This window comes from Otolemur garnettii, unplaced genomic scaffold (genome assembly GCF_000181295.1).
Source record: "Otolemur garnettii isolate 467f Iridium unplaced genomic scaffold, OtoGar3 scaffold00004, whole genome shotgun sequence".
In the NCBI taxonomy this organism is placed as follows: Eukaryota; Metazoa; Chordata; class Mammalia; order Primates; family Galagidae; genus Otolemur; species Otolemur garnettii.
This window is the reverse complement of record NW_003852399.1, coordinates 40,262,352-40,289,356: the sequence shown is the minus strand read 5'-3', so window position 1 is coordinate 40,289,356 and position 27,005 is coordinate 40,262,352. Positions and strand designations below refer to the sequence as shown.

Sequence of the window (27,005 nt, the reverse complement as noted above, 5' to 3'; positions counted from 1 at the left end):
GTATGTGTGTGTGTGTATATATATATATATATGGATGAACTGCCTGAAAGGAGAGGAACTCATGTAATTATTTTGAAAAATATTTAAATGGTAAAACATACAAATCTGAATATTGATTTTTAAATTCACTAAAAGTAGAAGCAGCCAAATCTTAAATAATTTGTTAAGGCAGAGACTCCATTCCTATGCCAAGAGTGGAGGAAAGGCCAAGGGCATGTGCTGGTTCAGAGGAAATTATTTCCTGCAGTCTCATCTATCAGCCTCACAATACCCCTCCAATGAGTCATGTTTTGGGGACTGGTACATGAACTTTGAATTGTTTCAAGGTAAAAATTGCTCAACTGAAAATTAGCAGACCAGCAGAAACACTGTAAGTTGACCACGGAGAAACTGTAACAACTGGTCAACATATGGAGATGGTATATGGAGATGGTAACGTAAGGACCAAGGCCAACTGCACTGATAGGTACACATTGGTGCACGGCTATGAAAACTAGGTCACTTTAAGGAGGTGGACAAGTATGGAGGTTCTACATATTTCAAAAAGAGTATCTAATAAGTTATTTTGTGCCTCTAAAAGGAGGTAAAGCAACCTATTCTTGTGCCTGGGAAAAAAAAAAGAATTTATTAAATATCCAAAGAAAAATCAATAGGTGACAGTGGAAGGTTAAGAAACTTGATACACTTGGCCTGTGCTATTTCATTTTTTATATGCATCTTCATTGGTAGATACTTATATGCTGTTAACCCAGCAATGTGAAATGGTGGAGGCATAAAATGTAACTATTATACAAACATTTGTTCTAAGATCAATCGTCTTTACACACACACATCTGTTTTAAAATACCTTAAAATACAAAATGTTAAAAATGACTTTAAAGGAAAGAATTAATGTGACGTAAACCCATCCTTAGTAGAGTGCTATTGTCTCATACTCCCTTAATTCTCTTCCTGAGTTGAAACTTACTAGGTTTCTTTTAGAAACTTGATTATCATTATACAGTGGTAGTTTTATAATAACAAAATTCTTACAAAATTAAGTAAACATGGCCCAAAGACACTTATTCATGTTTTTAGGCAATAGTGTTTTATCATTAGCACAAATCATCTCAGTATTTTTCATTCTGAGTTAATTAGACGATCACACGTTTAAGAAACCAGAAATGTAACAATTTATAGCAATCCACTCTGTTTTGTTTTTCAGCCGTAATGTGTTCTCTCAAATGTGAGAGTGCATCTTGTGAAGAGAAAAATATGTCAAAGTAATTATGTTAATTGTTGTCTAGGGTTTCTATTATATAAAAATACAAATTCTACAAGTTCAGGAACCAAGAGTCTTTGTTTCTAACGGGAACATTTTTTAAATAAATCGAAGAATCAAGAATAAGAAAACATTCCAAGTTATATTCCAGTCACTACTGACACTACTGGTGTCAGTTAATAAATGTCAAACAGATTCCAGACACATAGCCTTAATACCTAACAATCCCTCAGACCTATTTACTTCTCCACCTGCTCATTCTTGGGACACTTGCTCTCCTGCCTCAGAAGAATCATTTTAGCCACAGCACATTCCATTTCCTTGTCGTAAACCAAATTTCAGTCATTCGCATTTCAAGAGGTCCCCACATACACCACTGCCTCATTCCCTTGGTAGGTCCAAGTAAATAAAATATAAATGTCTAAAATCTTCTTTGGGCCAATGTAGAATTTTTGATAAATTATTTCTTCCACAAAATGGGAGATCTATAACAGTGTCAGCTTTCATAATGTGAGTCCTGTACTTTTGGCCTATTCAAAGAATCTCAAAGCTAATTTTGAGTCTTTCCATTTTTCTTTAACCTTTATAAGGCTGCCCTTAGATCCTAAGAGTAAAGCATATTGACTTCTCTGTAATTGTTTAACACTGCCTTTCTCATCTAGATGCAATGCCGGTGACAGTATGATTGATCTCCATCTTATACACCAGAGTAGTTCTGATGTCCTGCAAATAGCCCACCCTACATCCCTGTCTGTTCTTGGGTCCTTTGCGGGTCCTATAGAACCTTAATAGGCTGTTCTATGCTAAAGACTCACTGGAAGAAGTTTCTCCCTTCTGTTTCACTAATATAACTTCATTTGGGAACCATTTTCTTAACCAATAAACATTTGAGTAAATAAAGGTAGTATGAAAGTTCTGTGTAGACATTTTCATTCAATGATATGTTCTAAGGCTTTTTAAAGTTTTGTTGGAAATATATTTAGCTTCTAAAATTCTGCCACCTTACATCTTCTGGCAACAGCCTCAGGCTCAACAACACGTAGCTCATTTTCCCAAGTATAGATGAGAATCATTGTAGTCTACGTAACATTTACTTAGATATCTTAGCAGTATGGGACAATCGAGCTACCAGCTAACAGTTTAAAGTGAAATAAAATAATTGCATAGAGATTTGCACTACAAAGAACAGGTTAAGAGTGGTGCACACAATTTTCATTGTTTTGGGTGATTTGCTTTTGTAATAAAGTCATAAACATCAGAAAGACCATCAAGATTTAGAACTGCTCACTGGGTCTGCCTCTCTAGCAAGTCTTCATGGGATTTCTGCCCTCCCTTGCCAGATTAATCGCTCTCCTATCATGTGCATTTGCAGGAACAATGTGACAAATGATAAAAACACAATAAGGTCATTAAATTTGATTAAGAACAAGAATGATTTATGCAAAATATTATTAAAAATGACTATTTAAATTGCACATCGTCTGTACTTTTCAGAATTTAAAAAAAGTGGTGTGATGTGTGTGGAGATGATGGATGAGGGCGTGATGGAAAGCATATTAATGTATGAAGTCGCTTAAAACTTCTAAGAGGGTAGTCAGAAATTTTACATGAAATAGTTCATTTAATACATAGCATAAGGCAGTGAGAAAAGTATTATTAATATTTTTTTCTTAAGAGAAAACTAAGGCATAGAACAATCTGCTGAAAATCAAACTAGTAAGTGTCAGAGTTGGGATCTTTTCAAGACTATTTAACCCCAAAGACTGAGCTCCTAGATATTATGAGGGACTTACACGAGATACGAAATTTATCTTTATTGTTGGATCACATTTCTAACACATTACTTATCATGGTAATTATTTATAACATTGGTCTCAATTTTTGATTCTTCCCATGACTCATTATAGGCAGTGTGTGTCCCTTCCCTACTGCTGCCAGGATTGGCCATGCTACTTATTTTGGCTAAAAGTACACCAGTGGGATTGCTGTGCACTGCGAAGCTTTAGATGTGCACACTATGGTTTTATTTGGCCGCTCTCTTCCTGACCTTTGTTATGACAATAGCCTATTTTAGATGGGGATGTTCCTTCACACTAAGACTCTGAGAACGTATCTGTGCACCAAAAATACCAGCCAAAGCCTGAAACAGAGGCACAGCAGCAGAACTGCCACCAGTGCCGTGCAATTCAATAGGTGATAAATATTAAAAACACTGATATTTTGGGTTTACTTGCTTCATAAGCATAATTTAGACAAAGGTAAATAATACACTTTCCAGGCATTTCAGAGATAGCCTCAGCTCTCAAATGATAGTTGGTAGTGTTTTTATAATAGAAAACCTAACTTGTCACGGTTCTCTTCTATGCGTATGGAAAGCAGAACGTTGTTCTAGAAATATATCTTCATCCTACATAGCCGGAATAGTTTTGTTGTCCTGCTGCCAGGAAAGGGCTTCTATGAAAAGATATATCCCCAGTATGGTACTAGATCATAGTAATGAATTCATTTTGTTTAAGCATTGTTTTCTCTATGGAGGCGGGTTTTATAAATAATCCTGGGGGCAGTTCCTCACTATGTAAGCAATGCTTTACTGTGTATGAGTTCATCAAGTAATTTTCTCCATGATTGGACAGGCCTAGGATGGACCCAGAGCAATCAGTAGTTGCTTGATGGAAAGGAAAAGATGAGAGTCTAAAAGGCAAAGGAAAAAGTGACACATGTTGAGGAATTAAACAACTATTTGACACTCCTTGCATCACTGAGATCACTTTGTATCACAGCCTGAAATCACAGAAAATATTCTTAGAGTGTATGTATTCTCCATGAATACTTAAATGTGTTTATTATGGTATGTGAATAAAAATATACATGTGTCATCCAAGTCATATGAATGACTACCTTTTAATTGCCTATATCACACAAAGTTTGATATTTGAGTATTTTCAATAGAATTGACACTATTTGCTATATTTACTATCTACTGCTATTTAGATTAATTACTATGAAGTATTAGAGCCATAATATCCTAGGCTAATGAGAAAAGAGTAAATGCTGATGGAGTAGGCCAGAGAAATGTTATGAGATTTCAAGTCACACCTCCCAAGGAAGATTTTCCAATAATTTAACTAGAAAAGCCATATCATGCAGTCATTAATAACACACACCTTGAGTTTAAAACAAGGAGAAGTCTAAAGAACCCAGCCCATGCATAGCAGTGTATGTTCATCTTGTAAGCTATGGTTTAGTTTCATGATACAGTAATACCCACCCCATTAAATTAATGTTGATATTTCAAGTGTATTGATATTATGGTTTCTATTTAATTTAAAAATGAGTTTATTTTATAGTTGTTTAAATGATAAATACAAAGAGTTTCATATTTACTAGAGAAAACACTATTTTCAAAGGACAACCTTGCCTACAATTAGCTGTACAAATTAGAAATAAAGCAGGTCTCACAATAGTATCCAACTTAGATATTCCTTAATATACTTTGCGTGTTTCTGTTTTATATACATATATATATATCCACTCTATAAAACTGACATTTAAAAGATGAGAGGTCACTATTTGCAAGTCAGCCTAGCTGTTTTCATTTATGGACTTTATTTTAGTTATAGAAGAGCATTTCTTTGTACTTGCATTTAAGAATGATTTTTTTAAGAAATTTGTTGTGGAATGATAGTTGCTATTTCTGTTAGCTGAACTGTCTTCTGTTCTATTTCTGTTAGCTTAAATCACTCCAGTAGGTTTAATTTACTTCCCAGTTTTGCAATTATCTGGCTTTTTTTTCCTGGATTTATGTTGACCTATATATGCTAAAATTTGAATTTAAAATTCCTGGTCGCTGGAGATGAAAGTTCTCCTACAGAGATAATTAGGCAATATGGATGTAGTTTTTCAACATGTGCTGTAAATTTCAGTGAGGATTGTCCTCTGTAATTGCTTTTAGCACTTTCTGATTTTGTCCTTGGTACCAGGCTTTGAGTTCAGGGCACCTGAAACACATCATTTTCTTTCTTCTGAAAAAGGTCACTAGACTTTGCCCTCTGCTCTGCACTGAGTCTGTGAAGGAACACAATAGCAATCAACAGTACTATAAATAATATAATAAAATCTCATTAAGCATTAATCACGTTTTCATGTAGTTATTATCATCGTTTTTTAAGATAATTAAATGTTCTCAGCAGACACTCAAAATAGTACCTTTTATTCTTTTGTATGGTTCTTTATTTAACATATTGTTGAAATTTCTGAGTGATATTTTTTATTTATTTGGGGAAAAACAATATGAAAAAATAATATTTTTTTAAGATTAAAAGTTTAATTACCAGTGTGCTTTTGTAGTGGGTTTATAAGTATGTGATGTAAGAATTATTTTGAAACTATAACAATGAACGTTCAGCATGAAGACATAAAAATAATTGTACTTAGGGAAGAAAGAGTAGAATTTTCTTAGAAGCAAATAGGAATTTCATTTAACCTTCTCTGCAACCATAAAATATCAATATATTAAGGATAATCCCCCAAAGCACAAATGAGACCTTTTGTCCTTTATTTACTTAGTTTTAATTTTGAAGTCATTAGCATAGCCCTTGTTATAATCCTTTTAGCGGTTTGGAAAATATTTATTTCCAGTGGAATTAAATTTGCTTTTCATGTTGATTCATTTTCCATGTAAATGATTATGACCTTAGCTTGTTAGATAAGACTATTTTGATTAATAATGATATGTTGAACATCAGAAATGGTATAATAGGGTGGAAAAAGTAATATTTGAGTATTAACGGGCAGCAAGGCAAATATCTGGCTGGTAGAAATGAAAGTGCCATTATTGACAGTAATAATCTATATAATGTATTTCAGAATTTAGGGGGCTCAGTGGGGAGAAATAGGCATCTGAGGATGTGATTAAGCTGTGGTGCTTTATTTAAAATAGATACATTTGTGTAGAATAGGAAGCTACAACAGTCCACATGAAAGGATAAGAAATAGGGGTAGTGGTGGAAAAGGAGGCCGCTAGGAGCCCTTGAGGGTTAGGTGGTTCTCTCCAGGGTGCTGTACAGGCCTGGGGAGAGGGAGCCCTGAGGGCCTGCAGTCAGGGGTAGGCAGTATGTGAGGGGTTTATAAGTTGCCTGAAACGGACTCTGACTCTGGCTAACCTAAGCAAAATCAGAATTAATTAGAAGGCTGTGCAAGAGCTTACAGCTTCCCGAGAAGACTGGAGAATGAGACACGAAAAAATGACAAATCCAAAGTGACTCCAAGGACTTAAAAGTCTGACTGATCTGAGACTCACAGGCGCATGTTTCAGATTTCATTTTTATGCCATAATTCGGATCATGGGAGTAAGTATGAATATTTATTTTGGATTTCCAGTCTACCTCTTGCCTAGGGAAAGATAACACACCTTAACTAAAACTTTTTCTTAGCCACAAACTATAGGAAAAGAAGCAATTTCTCAAAAAAAAAAAAAAAAATTACCAAAAGAAGGTGAGGCTGAAGCTAAACAACCTTCCGAATACACTGATTACGTTATCAGCAAAAAGAGGAAGAAAATGCTTTATGCTGTGGATAATTCTATAGATATCTATCACCTTCTGAAGGGACAATAGAAGAGCCTTAGAGAAACCATTGCTTGGGAGATATTGATAATTATTAAGAATACACCATGACCATTCAGTGTTTTTTCAGTGTTGTAAATTGATTACGATTTCTAACAATGCTTCTCCACTCCAGTGCCCCAAAACTAATGGTCCCCTTTAGTAGAAATAATTATTTTCTCCGAAGAGATCCACCTCTTATCTATATTCAGACAACTTTGGTTCAAGGTGATGCAGAGTAAGGTAAATTATTTTATCCATGGCAACTGAGACTGGAGGTCAACTTCAAGTCAAAAGGAGAGGATCGAGTAGGCACGTATGCTGGGGTTGACCCCACTACAGAGAGGCAGCCCTTTGCCCTGCTGATCCTATGGAGAGAAGTCGTTCTAACAAAGGGCTTCACGTCAGCCTAAGAACTTTCAGATTCAATGCTCTTGCTTGGTTAGTCAGCTGTTCTTCTGTTTTTCTGTAATTATTAAGTGGAATTTTTCTTCTTTTGCCATATTTTGTGCCTGTGAAGTGATAGAACCATTTTTTGAACTGAGTGCAATAGGGTAACTCTAAAATCCTGCAAGTTTTATTGTATTTTTCAGAAGCTCTTTTCTTTCAATAAGTCTTTATTCAATACAATATGTCAGGCATTATGCCAAGTAATGCTAACCTCTGCAAATCTAATTCTTCTTAACCCAGAGACCTGACAAAAGTGTTATTTAGGAGTGAATATAATGCCTATTTCATTTTTCTTCTATAAATGACAATTATATGAGTGCAATAAGCCCAGCATAGAAAGAAAAATACTACCTGACCTCACTTTCATGTGAATTCTGGAAAAAGGTCAAATACATAGAAATACAGCAGAAATGGTGGTTACCACAGATGGGACGGATGGATGGATGGGAAGTGATGAGATTTAGGTAAAATGGTACAAAGTTGCAGTTATTCAGGGGGAATAAGCTTGCAGAGCTAATGTGCACTATGAGGACTGTAAATCTTAGTGTGCAGGGTCCCTCCTTCTCCACCAGGATGTGTTCCAAAACCCTAGTCATCCCTGAAACCATGGATAGTACTGAGCCCTATGTCTAGTATGTTTTTCCTATAAATACATGCCTATATAAAGTTTAATTTAGAAATCAGTCTTAAGAAGAGATTAACAACAATAATAATAAAATAGAACAACTATCACAATATGCCAGCATTATTACTCTTACACTTTGGGGCTACTATGAAGTACAGTAAGGGTGACCTGTACACAAGTTCTGCAAAACCACGTCAGTCAATATAATAACAAAGAGGACTCCTAAGTGTCTAATGGGCAGGTAGTCTAGACAGTGTGGACAAATGGCCGATTCATGTCCTGCACAGGATGGAGCAGGATGGTGGAAGATCTCATCACACTCCTCAGAATGATGCACAATTCACAATTTATGAGTTATTTACTTCTGAAATTTTTCATGCAATACTTTTTGACCATGATTGATTGTAGGTAACTGAAACTATAAAACTGCTAATGGGGGAGACTACTGTAATCAGTCTGCTATACGTAGGTTTATCAGAATATCATATTATACACCTTAAAATATATATATAATAATTTTTTTTTGAGACAGAGTCTATGTCACCCTCAGTTGAGTACTATGACATCATAGTACTCATAGCTCATAGCAACCTCAAACTCTTAGGCTTAAGCAATTATCTTGCCTCAGCTTCCCAAGTAACTAGGACTACAGGCACCCTCCACAACACCCGGCTATTGTTGTTGTTGTTGTTGTTGTTGCAGTTGTTATTACTGTTTAGCAGGCCTGGGCCAGGCTCAAACCCACCAGCCTCAGTGTATGTGGCCAGCACCCTACTCACTGAGATGCGGGCATTGAGCCTATATATAATAAATTTTTAAATGAAAGTGCTATGAAAAATACTATGGAACCCTCTCATTGAAAATACCAAACAATGTAACCTAATCATTTGCACCTTTACATTAATCTGAATTTTAAAAAAAAGAAAGAAAGATACAAAAAAAGAAAATAACAATGAATGATCAGTTAATCTATTTTAATTACACTTGCATAGGTAGAATTATTTGCCATGTATATATCATAACTAAAGAATAATATCTAGGTAATGGTTGAGAAAAATAATTAGCAAACATACAAATTATGTTCTGTTTTGTATTTCTCTTTGCAAAGCTAAGGGCTGAAGAAGATACTTCAACTTTAGGTGATTAGAGGATCATCCAGGTACTTTGAAGTATTATCAAATCCTGTATTTACAAATTCTTTTCAACTATCCCATTTAGATTTTTTCCCCCAATTTTGGTATGTAAAATTTTAGTATGTAAGATTATTTTTCTTTTTTTTTTTTCTTTTGAGACCGAGCCTCAAGCTGTCCCCCTGGGTAGAGTGCCGTGGCATCACAGCTCACAGCAACCTCCAACTCCTGGGCTCGAGCGAGTCTCCTGCCTCAGCCTCCCAAGTAGTTGGGACCACAGGTGCCTGCCATAATGCCTGGCTATTTTTTTGGTTGCAGCCGTCATTGTTGTTTGGCAGGCTCAGGCTGGATTCAAACCTGCCACCTTAGGTGTATGTGGCTGGCACGTTAGCCACTTGAGCCACAGGCGCCGAGCCAAGATTATTTTTCTACTATCATTTTATACCTGCACAAGCCACGTTAGCCTTTAGAAGCTATAGTACAATTTAGTGGCCAAATGTTTGCCCATCTACTCTGTTTTTATCAGTGATTAAAAATATAAATTCAGTAGTCAGATGTTCTTGGATTCAAATCCTGATCACTCAACTTGCTAGTCGTGTACCAGTTATCATGATGTAGCCACATTCCTTACTGATATTTATGTCATTTGCATATTTACCCATTCTCATTTGCATAAGGAGAATGAGCTATAGCTGGCCGGCAAGGTCAAAGCCTGCACAGTCTTTTCTGCCTTCCTGCGGTAACATTTAACCACACCAGTGATGTACTCCACTTTTGATGGCCTCAAAAACTTAGAACCAAATCTTAACTCATCTGTCTTCATATATGGTTCTGGCTGACACATATTCTCTCAAATTCACAGACCTAATACTAATGCTAAGACATTTTTATTAATGTATTACTATAAGCTGCATATCATTTCAAAGTAAGCATAATTATGATATTATTTCTTTACCTACTCTGTAACTAAATTCAATTTATATGCACATTATGTAATCAAATAGTTTCTTACTCTGGTAGAATAAATTTCTGAATTTCCCTTATCAGTATTGACTATTATAATTTGCTAGCAATGCCTATCTTGTTCACTGTTAAATCACAGCCACTTTGTAGAGTGGTCAGTACATGATAGAAGTTCAGTGTTGGCTGATTGATTGAGTCAAACAACCATCTGTTCTAGGATGTACAGATGCCTTCAGGCTTTGGTAAGCAGCGATATTTACAGGGTATCACTGGTAACTTTATTACCTAACTATCAATAAAGTTTAAAGCCTAGAATGAGAGTGAAGACTAGAGTCAGAAAAGCCAAGAGCAATACCAAAAACTTGTGTAAACAAGTAAATTCCAGCCAGTTGTAATTAGGGATTCCAGCAAGTGGATGAACGATTGTGACAGAAACTGTATGGGAAAAGTTTCATAAAAATGGAACAAAAGAACATCCGGCTTTAGCAGTGATCACAGTTCATCAAAAAGCAAATCTTGTGACTCAGGAGACTCTCTACCCTCCCTGGAATATTAACATAAGCGGGCAACTTAAAAGTCAGAGAAGAAGATTTAGGAAGTTGGAGACAAGAATAAACCTCTTTTCCATGTTTCCTTTATTAAACTACTACTTAATCCATTAACTGTCTCCTGGCTACACAAAGTGTGATACACAGTCTAGAAACTTCTCTCTCTCCTGGAAGACAGTGGGGCCCAACGGGACACCCACTACATCAGAATCTGCATTTTAACAAGCTCATGGGTCAATTGTTAGGCACTTTATAGTTAGGGAGGCATTATACTAATCTGCCAAGGTGATAGCTACAGATACCATGTAGAGAGGCTTGGGCACAGAACTTACTCACCATAAGTGCAATATAAGAGCCTGTGGCTTTATAGCATGAAGTCCTTGGGACAAGGGTCAGAGCTTGGCTTCCGAGGTAGTGCAGTTTCTGGAAAGGGATGATTGGCAGTCACTGTTACTGGACAGTCCTAGGAACATCTGATGGCTCCTTTATAGCAGATGAACTGCACAGGGGACCTGGGTCTCTTCTGGCTCTGAGAATCTAATAGTATCAGCCTTGGCAGCAAGAAAACCTGGGAGAAGAGCAACTCCCTCATGCCTTCGGTGGAGGACTGCTGGCTGGTCCCCTGGTCTTGTCACAGGCAATCAAGAACAGATACTGCATGTTACTTCTGCATAAGGTGGCATAGCTTCCTGCACGGATTCTTCTTAAGCAAATCAAAACAGAAAATAGGCTCATAAGGGAAAAAAAAATAAAAGCAAACAAACAAGAAAGCCATGCCTTTAAGAGTACTGAGAAATTACAGAGTAAAAAACAGGAAAACTAATAGCACAAACAGCTGCTAGGGAAAAGGAACTGGGGGAAGCCAACTACTCTGCTGTCATTCACACACTCAGGTTTCCTGAGAACCTTTACATGAGTTAAAGACAGTCTCGTAACTAGGCAGGTTAAACTTAGGATTTATATCTAGAGGACTGATAATCTGGTAGAATAACCGGTTACCCACTGAGGGAGAAGGACACTTACAATAGCCCATTAAAAGTTTGGGATCATGCAGATATGCTCAGCCTGTGTGTTCAGATGTGTCTATGAGCACAGTTTCCTCTCTGGATTCTCAGTTTCCTCATCTGTAAAACGGGAACACTAGTTTAACTGTGAACAGTCCCCAGCAATGTGAGTCAGTCTGCATCTTTACTGCCCAGTTTCTTTGGTGCTTCAGCTACCCAGTCAGTGCCTCCAAAGCCACAGAGGCCACTAACTAGGAAAATTTTGTGGCAGGCCTGCGTTAGGGTCGGGTCCTGACCTAAATCCTGGCTCTAATCTCCTCCAAGAGATGTATTTCTTCAAAAAGAGGAGAAAGCAAAGATTTCTTTATTGAAGAAAACCCAGAAATGATGACTGTATCGAGTATTTATGCACAAGATTTACCACAGATAGCACAGCTGCACGCGAGGGCTTGAGGATAGAGATGGGGCCTGGTTGATAAATAACAGAAGTCATTCCACACTCCACAGTTCCCACAATTATCACAGCAATTTTACCCAGCAGACCAATGCCATTATTAGCAAACTCTAGTCCTTTAAAAATATGAAATGCAGGTATATCTGATGGAAATTGAGATTAGAAATGGAAAATAGTTACATGTGGCTAATGTAATTATGTGTTCTTTAATTTTATATCCCAGGTTTAAATAGTGATTCAGCAAATGGAGAAGTGTACTCTTTTTCTGTTTAATCTGACTTCTTAGAAAAATTTTGTGCAGAAATGTAACTTTATATTTCAAGGGAACCTAAGGGAAAACTCTGTGCTTTATCTTGGAAGAAACAGTAGTTTGGGGCAGATTTATAGCCTTTAGTGTAAACAAAGCAAACTGATTAAATTGGGTAATTTTTTTTTCTTTTTAATTCCCAGCAGTCAATATGGCACAGTGGACCTAGATCTTTTCTTTGTTGTTTTTATGTGCAAGAAATTGCTGCACTAGAAATAAACCTTTTTCTTAAACTGTGGCAAAAGATAACATTTTAAAGAGATGTCTCCTTCTTATTTCTTTTTAAGACTTATGATATTATGATTTTGTTGCTTGATTTACTTACACGATTCTACGCATATTTAAAATTCATACTTCATTATGGATTTTGAAAAATGTAATTGCTTTGTTTTTTAGTTTTGTATTTTAGCAGCATCATTTTAACAATATAAAAAGATCTCAGTATGATTTCTGAAGTTTCTAGATTTTTACACTTATATACATTTTTTACATTTATTGAAAAATGTATTCGAGAATTTCCCATAGGGAATTTAAGACATATGCAGACACAATACAAAAAGAAACAATGTCATCACAGAACCTCCTTTCAAATGACTGGACATTATCTTATAATAGTTTTAGCTCTTTTAGATTGAATTCTTCTAACCATGCTTGTTCTAGCAATTACAGCCTCAACATCATAATTAATGAAAAAATAGTACAAAAACAAAAGTTAAATTGTTCTGCTTTTCTCTTTCATCTCCTGATGTAAATAGTGAATCTTAGAAAGCAAGAATCTATTAAGTATCCCGAGCCCAATCTTATACCCAGTGCAGAAACACTCCCATATAGCTGTCACGTATGAGAAACTGGCTTCTCTTAAACACTTTCAAGAATAACTATTCTTATTGCAAAATGTATCCTGGACCAAACTAAATCTGTGTTTTTGTAATGTTAACCTGTTTTCCCATGTACCCGCTTTAGAGAAACCTAATAACACTCAATCTACATGATACTTATTTGGGTATTTAAAATTGTCATAATTCTTCTATGAACGTCTATTTTTTCTCTCTGCCACAATCCCATCCACATTCTTTCCATTCATGGTTTCTAGATCTTTTACCATCTTCCTTCCTGTCCTTACTTGCGTTCCTCCTGGAATTGTCACTTTCAAACAGTAGAGAGTTTACATACCTAAAGACTTTTTCAGTTATTGTCTGAATGCTAGAAAGGAAAGTTTTCCTAAGGCCTCATCTCTCAAGCTACACTTTATCATATTTATATTAATGAAACCCAGGTTTAATTGCCTTACTTAGAAGGTTTTTATTTTGCATTGTAATGACTGCTCAATCAGCAAAAATATTAAAATGATGTTTGTATAAAATATCACACAGAGAAGTGACTTTTCGTGCTACATTCATGCAACTCATTTATCATAATGTAAAATCAAGGCTTTATGTTTATCAGAGCTGACATTAATTTTGTTAGTTGCGTTTCATCCTTTTCCTTTACAATATTGTTTTAAATGTTTTAATTCTACTTTACATTATATTAGAAGCTTCTCTCAGACTAGAGTCTAGCGGGGTCCTCAAACTTTTTAAACAGGGGTCTAGTTCACTGTCCCTCAGACCGTTGGAGGGCTGGACTGCGGGCCCCAGGATGAGTTGGCTGCTAAGCAGGACAGGCAGCGGTGGCAAAAAACACCCAGCAGGACGGATAAATTTCCTTGGCGGGCCACATATGGCCCACAGGCTGTAGTTTGAGGACGCCTGGCTCTAGGACTATTTAAATTACATGTGTAGAGGTGATAAAATAGATTAGCTAATACTATTTGAGTGCCAAAGTTTAACAACTTACACATTTAAAAAACTGTATATTTGTGTAGTTACATTTCTCCAATGTTGTCTATGTAGCTGACACAGAAAAAATTATGAAATATTATAGTAAAATAAACATTTTCAATTCTTACGTTCAACATAGCTGTCATTTCTAGCATCAAAACAAGAAATATTTATTTTGGTATCATTTGGTCTTACTATATTCAGGCTACTTTCTAAAGAGAATGACTATAATTAAATACGATTACATTGTGTATGAAAAACATTTTATACACTTTGAAGGCATTATGCGTTACGTGGCACTACTGAGGTTGAAAAAAAATCTGTTTAATGATAGTCCGTTCTAGAATTAATCTTGAAAACAACATTAAACACTAAGATTAGTAGTTTTTAGAATTTCCAATAACTTCCAGAAAAAGAAACTAGCAACAATAAAACAATAAATATTTGTACAACTAATGCATGAACATAAAGTGCCGACTGAAGAGGGATTTAGCATCACGTTAATTTATGTTCAATTTTTAACATTTACTGACACTGTGAGCCTTGAATAATGTATATAACTTCTCTTAGCTCTCTCAACTGCCTTATCTATTAAATGTGGGGAATACACAATCAGAGGATAGTTGAGATTAAGTAAAATCATGTATACAAAACCAGTAAGACAGCACAAAATTGTTAATTTCTTTCTTTTCCTTATCCATCTCTCCCTCTAGTAACCAAAGATGAAAAGGATTAATTGCCTTTTGCCTTAGTACATTGAACACAAAACCAATTCATTTGAATTAGGTCAGACAAAAGTTCAGTCATTTGGCTACTAGAATCCATTGATAATGGAAGTATTATGGTGTGTGTTTTTTCACAGGGGCCATTAGACTGCAGGCCATTTGGATGTCATTAGAAGGAAGAATGATGGTCTTAAATTGCATAGAACATTTCGTGCTTTCTCTCTCATGTTATACCCTTTCCTCCTTGCCTTTTTAAGAGAAAGTTCTTCTGCAGCACAAGAATTTTTAAGCTCTATCCTAATAGCATTCTGTTAAACTGGAAAAAAACATGTAGCAAATATTCAAATGAATTCATTCTTTGAAAAAGTGGATGGAGCTGAGATAGAGACCATGAAAAGCCAAATAATCAAAACAGGGAGATATGTGCTAAATTAGGAATTAAATGCAGAGTGGCTAATGATCTTAGTGAGCTATGGCACAGCCAAGGATATCGTTTTTCTTCTTGCTAGAACCACTTATTTTCTGTCTAGTTCACATTATACTTGTTATTTAACAGCAGACCCCTGATTTCTTTAAGCATTTTATTCATTTACTACAACTGTAAAGGACTCTCCGGATGCGTGTTCAAAAATGATATAACTAAACAAGACATCACATTCGAGATCTTTAGGTTCAGTTATCCAAGTTAACAAAAGAATAGAACCAGACAGCTGATCTTACGAGTACATAATCCAAAATTTAATTGGTAATATAATATTTTCTAAAAAACTGAAATAAGAGCCAAGCAATAAAAATCTAGTATTTCTAAAACCAGTAATTACTTGTAAGATATTTGAATTATTAAAACTCACTTGGCTCCAATTTTCTCAACTCTGTAAAATTAAGAAGTTATACTGTCTTATACAAATAACATACTCTTGAGTCTATGATTATATTCGATTTTGCAAAGTGAATATACTCATGAATATGAATGTAAATTTTGCATTTGCAGTTTCTTTTAAAATTTCTCTGCCAACCTATCCCACCTCCTAGAACAACTACTTCCCATTACTCATTTATATTGAATATGAACAGAATCTCTTTTTTGAATAATTTTCATTCTTCCTCATAATTTCCGTAGCACTGGGAGGTCTATTTCCCAGTTAGTTTCTAATTAGGGGTTAATACTGTATAGATCATTAAATAGGTATTGTCCAATTTCTATTAAGAAGTTTAGTTGATTGGCTCGGCACCTATAGCTCAACCGGCTAAGGCGCCAGCCACGTACACCTAAGGTGGCGGGTTCGAATCCCCAGCCCGGACCCGCCAAACAATGATGGCTGCAACCAAAAAATAGCCGGGCGTTGTGGCGGGCGCCTGTGGTCCCAGCTACTTGGGAGGCTGAGGCAGGAGACTCACTTGAGCCCGGGAGTTGGAGGTTGCTGTGAGCTGTAATGCCACGGCACTCTACCCAGGGGGACAGCTTGAGGCTCTGTCTCAAAAAAAAAAAAAAAAAAAAAAGTTTAGTTGATTATATCTCAAACCAGAAGCAATACAATTGATCAAAGTATATACTCAAACTATGGAAACATTTTTGCTGTCTTAATAGAAGCTTGTGTATGCTGGCAGGGAAGAAGCCCAGAAAGTGAGTGGTGATGAAATTTCAGTAGGTGTTTTCCACAGCTTTTTGAGAATTGAATATTTTTCCTTGCAAGAAGCGGTCCAAAACCTGGAAGTAGTGGTAGCCAGCTGACATAGGAGCTGGTGAATGACAGAGAGTTTCTGTCCAGCTTCTACAATTTGAACCGTGTTTTTTGTGCAACAGCGTTGTCTTACAAGATGATTAGCCTGTCTCCATCGACCAGTCTTGTCTGCTTAATAGCAAACATCATCATGATGTCATCCAGCTGGTTGCAGTAGACATCCGCTACAAATAGTTGTGGGTAATGCCAGCACTGGACCATAAGCAGTCACCATTACTTTCTTCAGATGAATATTTGGTTTCAGACTGTGTTTGGACTTTTCATCTTTATCCAACCATTGTGCTAAATGGTTGCAATTATCAAAAGGAATCAATTTTTCATCACACATAACAATATGCTGTAGAAATAGGTCACCTTTAAATTTCTCTGCCAACCTATCCAAGCTCTTTGTGGCAGCAAAGAAGGGCAAGCTTCAACTTGACTTCTCTTCTGATGCTCCATCAATTCATGTAGAACCCATCTATCTGATTTGCTCCAGATGGTCGCTAATTCACACATAGGTTGAGATGGATTCAGTTCCATGGCAGCTTTCAGCTAAGAATTATCCACCTTGGTTTGTCTCAGATAGCTCGTGTGGCTTATTTTTAAGATTAAAATCACCAGAATGGAACTCAAGCCATCAATGCCCTGTGCATTCTTTAACCAAATCCAAATCAGAGAATAGTTGAGATTGACTATTAACTATCAACACTTCATTGATATTTCTAGCTGCCTTTCCTGCATTGGTTCCCTGATAGAACACATATTCAAAAATAAGATGAATTTTTGAATTATCATGGCTTCACAACAATGGCTCTTGACAAAAAAGAATGTCTTTGGAAGATAATCACAAGCCAAAGCATCCATTTGAAAGAAAGAGGATGTACCTTCACAATATAAAAACAAAAACAAGAAGGGTCCAAGTGAAATGTCAGAGATATCAACTGTCAAATTTAGTACTTCAGACAATAGGACATTTCTTACACAAAAACCTAACATTAGAGTGGCGGCTGTGGCTCAAAGGAGTAAGGCAACGGCCCCAAAAGCCAGAGGTGGCGGGTTCAAACCCAGCCCCAGGCAAAAACTTCAAAAGAAAACCACAAAACCTGACATTAAGAATAAGAAAGAGGCCACAAGAATCCTTCAAAAGGCCTATCAGAGTAAACTATGTCATCCTTGCACCAAAAGTTTCAATTGTTGTATGCTATAGGTGTAAAAACCGAAAGCTCATTGCAGTCTAAGATTAGGAGTTCTCAGAATTCAGCATGTAACAGATAATTTGTTAAATGTATAAGAACCCGAGTTTTGCCCCAGATTCAATGAGATGGGATGAGATGGCTGCATTTTTTACAATATGTTTGTTGTTGTAAACTATACATCACTAAAAATTTGCCATCTTGACCATGTATAAATGTATAATTTAGTGGTATTAATAATGATACATTCATAATATTTTGCAACTACGCCACCATCCAACTTCAGAACTCTTTCATATTATAAAATTGAAACTGTATGCCTATTAAACAATAACTCCCCATTCTGCCTTCCCCAAACTTCTAGAAACACCGTTCAACTTTCTTTCTTTATGATTTGACTGTTTTAAATATCTCATATGAGGGAAATCACATAGTAGTTGTCTTTTTGTGACTGGCTTATATTATTGGGCATAATGTTATCAATGCTTATCCAGCTGCAGCATACGTCAGTATGTCCTTTTTTTTTTCCTTTTTTTTTTGAGACAGAGTCTCCCCATGTAGCCCTTAGTAGAGTGCTAAGATGTCACAGCTCACAGCAACCTCAAACTCTTGGGCTTAAGCAATTCTCTTGCCTCAGCCTCCCATGTAGCTGGAACTGCAAGTGCCTGCCACAATGCCCAGCTATTTTTTGTTGCAGTTGTCATTGTTGTTTAGCTGACCCAGGCCACATTTGAACCCACTTAGTGTATGTGGTTGACACTGTAACCACTATGCTATAGGCTCAGAGCCAGTATTTCCTTCTTTTTAAGAAAGAATTTCCTTTCTTTTAAGGCTGAACAATATTCAATTGTGTGTGTATATATGTATATATATGTATGTGTATGTATACACCACATTTCACCATTGACAGGCACTTATGTTACTTCTGTATCTTAGTTCTTGTAAATAATGTTGCAATGAACATGGAAATAAAGCCATCTTTATGACATACTAATTTCATTTTCTTTGTATATATATTCATCAGTGGGATTCTTGGATCATCTGGTAGTTGTATTTTTAATTTTTTAAGAGACCTCTATACTGTATTTCATAATGATTACACCAATTTATATTTCCACCAACAGTGTGCAAAAGTTCTCTTTCTCCCCCTCACCGAAACTCATTATCTTTCAGTTTGCTGATAATAGAGATTTTAGCAGGTGTAACATGAAATCACATTGTGGATTTAATTTACATTCACCATCTTTTCATGTGCTTAATGGTTATTTGTCTATCTTATTTATCTTTCACTAGGGCTGTTTATTTTGCTGTTATTGGGCTTTAGGAGTCTCTATATATTCTAAGTATCAATTTCTTATCAGATACCATGTATAATATTTGTATTTTCTCCCATTCTGAGAGTTGTCTTTTTACTCTGTTAATATTACGTTTTGTTGAACAAATTTTGCCCTGTGTTTTCTTTTAAGAGTTTTATAGTTTGATGTGTTACATTTAGGTCTTTGGTCCATTTTCAGTTAATTTTTATATATGGTGTTAAGTACAGGTCCAGCTTCATTCTTTTGCATTTGGGTATCCAGTTTTCCTAGAATCATTTGTTGGAAATATAACCCTATCAAAAATCATTTGATATGTGTAAGGGTTTATTTCTGTGTTAATTATTCTATTCCATTGCTTTATATGTCTATCATTATGCTCCATAACAGTACTAAGACTCCCAACCTATGAATATTGGATGTGTTTTCATTTCTTTACGTCTTCTTTGATTTCTTTCAACAATGTTCTGTAGATTTCATTGTAGAAAATGTCCTTGATTAAGATAAATCCTAAATTTTTATTCCTTTTGATACTATTGTAAATGGAATTGTTTTTATTATTTTATTGTAAAATTATTTTTGTCTTTGTATAGAAATGCAAATAATTTTTACAGGTTAAATTTATACTTACTACCGTGTTGAATCGTTCATTAGCTCTAATAACTTTTTTGTAGAATTTTCAGGGGGTTCTACATATAACATCATATTATCTTTAAAAATTGATGCTTTTACTTATTTTTTTCATATTAATTTTTTCTTTTCTTTTCATTTTTCATTAAAAAAATTTGGCATAATTGCTGTGGTATAAACTTACTATGTTGAATAGAAGTGGTAACAGCATGCATTTTTGCTTTGGCCTTATAGGAAAAATTTTTTAAGCTTTCATCATTGAATTTGATATTTACCATGGGTTTTAATAGATAGCTTTTATATTTTGAGGTCTATTTCTTCCATACCTAGTTTTTTCAGTGTTTTTTTTTTCTTTTTCATGAAATGGTGCTAATTTTTGTCAAATGCTTTTCCTACATCAGAAATCTAAGATGTCACGTGTTTTTTCCCCTTTGTTCTGTTAATGTGCTGCATTACATTGAACAATTTTTCTGTAGTGAACCATCCTTGCATTCCTGAAACAAGTTTTCTTGGTCATAGTATATAAACCTTTTAAATATGCTTCTGAAATCAGTTTGCTAGTATTCAATATCATCATTTCATAAACGATATTGATATGTATTTTTCTTGTCTTTCTCTGATTTGGTATCATATAACTATATTTTTAACAGGAACACTAACAGATTCTGATGCTTCCAACTTTACCTACTGTCATAAACCAGTATTTATGGCAAAAATAACAGCATTATTAATAACCCATTCAAAGGGACTGTACCATATAACCTCTAAAGCGCGCCTCTTTTAAGGGTAAACAAGGGCTCTCTTTAATAATTATGTCAGTACAGGAAGGGGGGATGGGTAGAGGGAGGGTGAATGGAGGGATCACTTCTATGGTTTATCTTATAAGGGTACAAGTGAATCTTTCTAAGAGTAGAATAGAAACATCTTAACACAATAACTAAGAAAATGACATAAAGGCTATGTTAACCAGTTTGATGAAAACATTTCAAATTGTATATGAAAACACCACACTGTATCCATGATTGCATTAATGTATACAGCTATCATTTAATTTAAAAAACCATAAAAAATAATAATAATTATGTCAGTACCAAAGGCATAAGGCAAGACTTTTGAGGAAGACCAGGCCCAGCACTTAACACATAATCTTTTTTAGGAACATTCTAATCTAAACATAGTAAAACTTCTTTAAGATAAAATTTATAAATATTTTTTCTGTTTATAAAGCAAAAATAACCTCTTTTGAATTAGTTTGCATAGTGTTTTCAAACCGTGTAGTATTTTTCTTAACTTCTTCCTTATATTATTTGCTACAAAGCAAGATATTTTTAAACTTCATTTTGAGAATAATGAGGGTTTCTTAAAACAGAATATTAATACCAAGTCACAACCTGGCTTGCTTTTTAATCTTTCCATTAAATTAACTCTTTTAACATTATGGGGGAACGAACCTCAACAATTTCTTTTATAGTAAGTTAGGCTTCACAGAGAGATTAAAAAAAGATTGATGATATGGTCTTTCCCTGGATCAGTTCACCAACAAATTAATTACATTGAAGTCATACACACAAGCAAAAATAAGTTTATACTAATAAGCAGAAGAAAATCAACATCAAATGCATGTGTATTTAGAAGACTTCTAAGGAAAAAAATAAGTATCAAATGGACTTGTCAGAAAGAGGGGAGTTTCACAAATACCTAAAAGTAAGATGGTTTGGGGATTAAATAAGAAGGGAGGATATTTTCAAACAAAAAGCATAAAAGTGAAGATGATCAGGCTCATAAATGTGATCTAAGATTTTTTGGTTATGATGTCAACTTTGCAAATGCCCAGATGCTTTGTTCAACAATAGTCCTCATGGTACCATGAAGATATTTATAGGTGTATTTAATACCAATAATCCTTGGGATAGTAAATAGTATTGCCTTCAATATTATTGGTGAACCTTACCAATTTATTGAAATCATTAAGAGAAACAGCCAAGGTTTCCTGGAGAAGAAGGAATTCTGCCCCAAGACTGTAACTCAGAAATCCTACTTGAGTTTCTGGTCTACCAACCTGCCCACAAACTGTGGACTTAATACACATACAGGTACTACAACATCAACTTTTCCCTGAGTTTCCAGCCTGGCAACCTGCTCTACAGATTATAGATATGCCAACTCCCACAATTGTGTCAGCCAGTTTCTCAAGACACACTCACAGACACCATTTTGGTTCTGTATTGAATTCACAGATATTGGCAAAATTAGGACTGAATCATCTGTCCCACCATTTAAACTCATTCCATATCTCACTACTTTCCATGTCTACTTACAGTAACAGATAGAATCTTCTGATCAGTTGATTCAGATATGGATTTAGAGGGAAATTCTGATATTTATGGACTTCAAAATAAGTTAAGGTACAAAAAAAAGTGGAAAATTTTGCAATGACATGAGAAAATATCTTAAAATCTGCCTTTTAGTTAATAATTTAATGTAATTATCAATATGTCTATGTTTAAATTTATTGTCTTGTTATCTGTTTCCAGTTTTCCACTTTGTTCATTTTCATTTTTTCCAATATTCCTCTCAATTAATTCATGGAATCTCATTTTATCTCTAATATAGAGTTTCAGCGATATTTCTTTGCTTCATTTTTTTTATTTCAGATTAATATGAGGGTACAAATGTTTAGGTTACATTCTTTTCAATTCTAAGGTAAAGTTCAAGTTGTAGTTGAGCCCTTGACCTTGGGGGTGGGAGTGCTGAACATCCTCATTGTGCACATTAGGTGAGATTCTACCAATCAACCTCCCTCCTCCCACCTTTCCCTCTTTGCCATTTCTAATGATTAGTTTATAGTTTAAAATTAGTAACTTTATATTACTGTGGTATATATTAAAATCCTATTATTTCACTTTGTATATAATATAAGAACCTTAATATACTTCTCTAAAATTCTATGATCTTATTTCTAATATTTTTCATATTATACTTTACATCTTATTATGAATGTAAAGTATACATTTGTATTATTTTTGCTTTAAATTGTCATTTGTTTTTTCCATAAATTAAAAAATTATATTTATCCACGTATTTACCATTTCTAGTGTTTTTCATTCTTTTATGGAGATCCAAGTTTCCTTCTGGGATCCTTCTTTTCCCATCTGAAAAACACTATGCAGATATTTTAGACCTTCTCTCAAAATCTTTTCTGTATGAATACTTTGTCATCCTTTTAAGGATAATTTTGCTGGATATAGAATTTTAGCTTGATGGTTATTTTATCAACTCTTTCAAAATGGCATTTCCTTGATTTTGACTAACTTGTGAAGAAAAGACTATGATAATCTTTGCTCCTGTGTACACAATGGGTCTTTTGTCCTCTGTCTACTCTTAAAATTTCTCTTTTTCACTGGTTTTTCAACAATTTGATCAGTATATGCTTTGGGATGGTTTCCTGTAGGTTTATCCAGTTTAGGATTTTTGACAGGTCTTGAATCAGTAACTGTATTAGTTTCATGAAACTTGGAATATTTTCCAAATATATTTTTTGCTTTTCTCCTTCTTGAACTCAAAATCATGTATCTAAGTCATGAACTCCAAGTCTAACATCACTGATATTTTTTAACTGGTTGCTGGAGTTCTTGTCATTTCTTCCCATTTATTCTCTTCCTTCTACAGTATAGATATTTGCTATTGCTGTGTCTTCACTGATCTTTTTGGGGTCGTTTCAAATCAGCTATAAACTCTCATCCATTGAATTCTTTATTTCTGAAATTGTTCTTCATCCACAGAAGTTCAGTTTGATTCATTTGTATACTTTTAATTTCTCTCTTCATTGTTTTCATGTTTCTTAAAAATATTAAACCTGCTTATAATAGCTTCACCTGCTCTGCCATTCCCGTCTCTTTCTCTGCTGATTTTTCTATCTATTACAATTTCTAGATTCTTCATATGTCTACTAAGTTTCATTTGAAAATTTGACCTTATTGGGTGGTGCCTGTGGCTCAAAGGAGTGGGGTGCCAGCCTCATATATTGGAGGTGGTGGGTTCAAACCCAGCCCTGGCCAAAAACTGTAAAATAAAAAGAAAAGAAAAGAAAGAAAAAAAGAAAAAGAAAACCTGACCTTATCAATTTATGTTGATATTATTGTGGCATTTTGGGTTTGGTTATTTTTCTTTAAAGCATATTATACTTTAATCTGACAAACAACTAATTTCTCTGTTGGTTAGCTTGTTTCTTTTGAGGCACATTTTCAAACTTTCTCAAGAGCACCCACTTTTGCCTTGCTATTACAGTGTGACCCTTCTAAACCCTTCCCTTAATGCCCTGGTTGTTGAGAAAGGACTCTCCAATTTATTTGACCAGAACTTGTGTCTCCAGCCTTTGTGAATTCTGGGATGTTTGAGTTTCCTTAAACAGTTTCATAGAGGTTCTATGGCTCAGGTTTTCAATGCATATGCACGGCTCACTATTTCAGCCACAGTCTTAGGGAGACTCCAGTATAGATTTCTCAATCTCTTTCTCCACATTGCTCCCTTTTACCTAATACTTCACCCTAGGCATTCTAAGTGCCTCAATTTTTCCAAATGCTTTTCTTTATCTCCTCAATTCAGAAAGCCTATTGTCTCTAATTATCTCTGCCCCTCTTCCTTCACACTTTCTTTGCACTGTGATAGAAAGAAGGAAAAGTCCTCCTGGCAGAAAATGGGGATTATTACCACAGTAAGCATAGGACTCACTTCGCATTTTTCCTTTCTCTCTGTGTTCTTAACCCTGTGGTGCTACTATCCACTGTCTAAACATATATATATATATATATATATATATATGTATATGTATACACACACACATATTTCAGGTTTATAATTATTTATGACAACAGGGTAAGGTGATTTTAGTAACTCATAACTAAAAGTGGAAGTAATGTTTCAATTTGCATACTTCTAATGATCAACAGAGCCAAATATTTGAGTATATCTCCATTCCTATGGCACCAGACTAGAACTTAATTAGGAATTGTCATAATATTTTTATCCATGATTAAGCAATAATTGTTTATGTGGCACATAAGAGTCCCTGTAACATAGAAAGTTCTGGCTGTTTTCACACAGCATCACAATAACGTAAGGTTTTGCTTCATTTCACTCCCTTGATGATACAGAAACCTTTAACCGCAGATTTGTGAATTAAAAAGAAAATAAATAACTATAGCTTATAATTATAGCATTACATTTTTATTATGTAAAAGAAATTAAGTCTTTTTATTTATTTCAGTGGTAAGCAAAGGGGTTTCCATTTAAACATCGTGTATATCTATTATTTATATATAAGTCATAACTAAATGTGTATTTGTTGCTTGTTTATAATCTAACATAAACATAGAATACATTTGAAGCCTATATTTTTTTATTTGAAATAGTGAAAGCTTATTTTAAAAATGCCTTAAAACAGAATTAAAGATAATTTGAAAGACTCACTTCTTTCATAGAATTCTGAAAGAGCCACTGTTTGGTGTTTACTTTGAGAATTCATTTTTTAATGAAATCATTTACTTTACATTTTTAAGTATCATGGCTTGTCAATAATTGTCTAGTGCAGCGTGGAAAGTGTTCTTCCTCACGAGATTGAGGTGGACACTCTGTCAATAAAGTATCATTCTTGGGGGGCTGATCTTGCTGACACAGCAAAAACTCATGCTCCATACACAGGATTATCAATGAGAAGTGCTGCCATGACAGATTCAGACACGAAGCCCCTTCTTTCATTAACCTGGCTAAGGTAATGGGAGAGAATTCCCTCTACTTGGTATATCCAAGAATCTGTAGTCAAAAATTTAAAAAAAAGTGTTTCATTGATCTGTGTCTAATGACTGGTTCTGAGACAGCCAGTGATAAGAGGGCAGCTCCAGCTTTGATCACACTACAGTTTTAGAAATGAGAGTTTTGAATGCGAAAGGATCACATCCTTCCTAATTGTAACACAAAAAGAATACTTTATAATAGTAAATCCCGTACACAGTTACCATTTAATTAAAAAAAAAAAAATAGTAAATCCCATAGTTAATATTGAAAAAGAAACCATCATATATTTGGCCAAAAATTAATTTATCATAAAAAATATATATTTGATCATAAAGGAATCATAAGGAATAATTAGAATATTCTAATCATAGGAATATTATTTCTAGCATAAGGAATAATTAGAATATTTTTCTTCAATCATTTACTTGATAGTTTAAAAACAACACACACTAAAACTGTATTTTTTTATAGTGAAAGTGAAAATTTTCCATTTATGTATGATGTGAAACTTTTATGTTCTTTATTTTTCTCTATCCTAGATACACGTGTATAAACAGAATAGGTGTGAACTTAAGCATTAAACAATACTGTGAAGAAGTTGTAGATGTAGAAAAGGCTTTTTAAAGTAGAGATTTTTGTTTTTGTAAATAAAATTGAGTTTTACAGTTAAATGTCTATATTTAATTTCAGACAGCATGATAATACATGGCTAAAATTTGGAAAACTAATATGAACTTTGACTTCGTAGACAAATCACTGGCTAAATTGGGATGGCAAATGCATTTTTCTTTTGCGCCCAGAATTGTATGCCTTCAGGCAATACAGTTGCTCTTGAGCTTGACTCAGACAGCACTGGTCCCTGCAGCAATGCGGCTTGAGGTTAAGAGCACAAGCTCTAGTACAGTGGTTTCTAATCAGTGTGCTGTGAGAGGATCTTAGGTGTGCTGTGAAAAATTTTAAAGATGATTAATTAAATTGCTATTTAATTAACAGTATTAGATACTATTAATAGTAAAGATACTATTTTCAAAAGAAGTTCAAAGCACAGTAAGTATATTCTCTTTTTTTGCCCTTTTTTTAAATCAACCTAATTTAAGTGTGCCATGGAAGTTTATCTGTTGCTTCAAATGTGCCTTGAGATAATGAGGGAGGAGGGAGCAGAGAGGAGAGAGGGGAAAGAGGGAGTCACAGTGTATGACACACCCCTTGGGAGCAGGACACAATTAGAAGAAGGAAGTTACCTAACAAATGCAATCAGTGGAAGCTAAATCTTTGTCCTCTCAGTGACTCCCAAACGATAAGTAAATAAATAAATAACAACAAAACAAAAATGTTGAAAAACACATCTCTAGTGTTATAGCACTTGAATTTGAATCTCACACTGTGTGTTTGGGCACATTACTCTGCGCTTCAGTATACTTATCTATAAAGTAAAGAAATCAGAGTATCTATCTGACAGCAT

At 34.8% G+C, this 27,005-nt stretch overlaps 1 protein-coding gene across 14 annotated transcripts in view; it reads left to right on the top strand.

Moving 5' to 3' along the window:
* RALYL (RALY RNA binding protein like) overlaps nucleotides 1–27,005 on the top strand; it is a 698,583-nt gene that overhangs the window by 362,643 nt on the left and 308,935 nt on the right. The window lies entirely within an intron of this gene.